This window comes from Mustela lutreola, chromosome 3, assembly GCF_030435805.1.
Source record: "Mustela lutreola isolate mMusLut2 chromosome 3, mMusLut2.pri, whole genome shotgun sequence".
Classification (NCBI taxonomy): domain Eukaryota; kingdom Metazoa; phylum Chordata; class Mammalia; order Carnivora; family Mustelidae; genus Mustela; species Mustela lutreola.
In genome coordinates, this window is record NC_081292.1 from 13,302,869 (window position 1) to 13,305,651 (window position 2,783).

The following is a 2,783-nucleotide window of genomic DNA, read 5'->3' on the forward strand; positions in this document are numbered from 1 at the left end:
CACCCACATTTAAAAGACAATGAATTTGAAGCTCAAGAAAGGTGAATCGAGTGAGTCCTTTGATTTCTGTGGGATGGAATGTCCATCGTTGATAACACATACTTGGAGGACTTGGGTTTTCCATCCATTCTCTTTGAACACGCTTCTGCACATGTCTTGCCTGCATCTCCCCAGGATATCCGAAAGTTCACGGCTAAAGATCAGATTTTGGTGCTCATATGAGACCCTCAACGTGAGATGCCGTGGGCAGACATCTCTCTCCAGGTCACCTGTAGCAGACAGTGTTTGTCGGTATCCACAGTCACTAGCTTAACAGCTGGGCGGCATTTCTGTAGCACATGGGTGGCCAGATACTAGAACATGTAACTGGAAATTTTTGAGAGTGAAAGGGGCTGTGATTCATAATTCCCCAGGGCAGCAGGCATGCTCTGGGACTGTCCCCAGCAAACTGGACCACAGGGTCAACCTACTGATGAGTCATCTTTTTCCCTAATTGGATTCAGATTCTTGCTTGTGTCTTCACTCTTTTCTGAATCACTTACTTATTCATTTATAGAACAGTCACAAGACTCCTGCTCCTCAAGCCAGGGATAAAGTATCCTGGCTTCTTCTTGGTAGAAGCCCTCGGTGAACATTGACTCACTCCCTTGGATAAGTGGATGCAGAGTAACCCGTCGCTTTCATTGGCCACCTTGACCTGTGTTAATGAGTAATCAGAGGCAATGCTCCTGGAGGGTAGAGGCCATGTCTTCTGTGCCTTCCACAGCATGTGGGTCACGAGGAGTTGGGTTCAGGAAACTGTGTCCACAGATACCATCAGGCAGGGCCTTTCAAAGTGGGAGAAAGCTAGACCCCTCCTGAATAGAGCTGATGGTTCAGCTCTATTAGCTGATGGTTCCCTGGGGGCCCTCCCACTGACCAGTGACTTTTCCCCTTTTCTCTTGCTTTGTTTCTTGTGTTGTGAAACATTCATCATGTGGTAATTAATTGTGGACATTGGTTTAATGCTTGTCCCACCACAGCGTAGGGCCTCGTTCCCACTGCCCGGCAGAAGTGGTGGCTCATGGAAGTTTCTACTGTATATTTACTTGCTGATTAACTGACTTGAGGTGTGAGGCACAGACAGCCTCTGATGAGAACCCTGGGGAACCGAACTTCCTGGGAGAAGAATGGAGTGAAGGTAGGCCTGGGGAGGGGCTCACAGATCTGGGGGGAGGGGCTCACAGATCTGGGGTGAGGGACAGAAGGTCCTTCCTTGAGTGGGATATCCACAGAGATGGTCTAGCTAAGGAGAAGGAATGAGATGTCACTTCCAGAAGTCTTCCTGCGTGCCTCAGGTAGGATGGCGACTCTGCGGTAGTCTGCCCCATCTGCCATCTGCCCTATCCAGAAGTAAGTTTGGCCTGTTACACAGCTGAGTGAGAGATGGAGTAAGGAGTAGGATTTCCTGTCTGGACTGAATGAAGGCCCCGTTTCTAGGATCCCAGATGTCCCAATGGAAAATGCCTGTTGGCAGGTATCTAGAATTTGACCAAGCTAGCAGGAGAACCTCAAAGCTTGGAAACATCATCATCCCACCCTCTACAGATGAAATGGAAGCTTCCAACAGATACCTGAGTCAGGTGAGATTTCACAGCTAGTAAGTGAGGATGTGGCCATCACCTGTCTGGATCTAGAGTGTGTGCACCCCCGGGCCCCACTGAGAAGACCCTGACTTCTTTATGCTGGGACTCGCCCTGCCAAGGTCCTAGGATGCCTCATCCAGGGACAGCTGCCTCACGGGCATACATCTGGGGTGGTGCCTCATGTGGACCATGTGTACGTCAATCATCCTAACCCTAGCTGGTCCTCAATAAATATTTGTTAATTGCATAACAATGAGCAATGTTAATGGCACGCTTACCAGGTGTTTCTAAGAGTAGCCCATGTGTGAGCCCTGTATCCCTCCCTACCATGCCATGTCGGTACAGTGATCATCTCTATTCTGTTTTACAGATGAAGAAATCGAGGTGCAAGGGGGTTAGCTACTTGTCGGAGATCATATGACGGGGAGCAGAAGTCCTCGATAGGAGGGACCCCGATTCTGTGATCTTACAGCTCTGCCTTCTGGGGTTTGATATCTTTATTTTGTCATGCCCCTTTCTGCAGGAGTAAGGGGAATTCAGACTGGGGTGGGGGTCTCAGCAGATGGCCATGGAAATCTCAAAACAGTGCCATGGTTATATCCCAGGGGTGGAGGTGGAGGCCTGGATGCCCTTTTCGGGAACTGAAATACACCGGGCTACCTGGTCCTTGAAAGGATTCAGAAAGTATCAGCAGGTTGCTTGTTGCTGACTCAGGGAATTAGGCTGGCAGACCCTGGGGACTCCCAAAGCTTGCTTGTGTCTGCATGTCTCTATGGGAATAAGCCCAGGAAAATCTAGAAGGACACGCTTACTGTAAAACAGAAGACTCCAGGGTCATAGAAGAACCAAGTATGAAGATGTAGAGGACCCAAGACTCTCCCATGTCCCTTTCCTTTCCTTTCTGCGAGTGTCTGTCTGTCCCTCCCTGCACCCCAGCCCCCCAAGCACCTGTGGTGGTGCTCGGCCCATAGAAGGTGTTGTCAACACATTAATCACATAAGAGATGTGAACACAATGTGGCTCATGTATACATTTCCTTGTGGTTTGTGGCCTGGATGTTGTGCTTCCTACTGGTGTGACCTTCACAATGTCTCCTGCCTCTCTGCGTCTACATTTCCTGCTGTGGATTTCATAAGATAATACAGAGTTCAGAACACT

At 49.3% G+C, this 2,783-nt stretch overlaps 1 long non-coding RNA gene across 1 annotated transcript; it reads left to right on the plus strand.

The window, feature by feature from the left end:
• The first annotated feature begins 565 nt into the window (after positions 1 to 565).
• Positions 566 to 2,564, plus strand: LOC131828001 (uncharacterized). The gene is made up of 3 exons (XR_009352175.1): positions 566 to 1,180; positions 1,480 to 1,622; positions 1,996 to 2,564. It is a non-coding gene; the product is annotated as an uncharacterized LOC131828001 (long non-coding RNA).
• Positions 2,565 to 2,783: the final 219 nt, after the last annotated feature.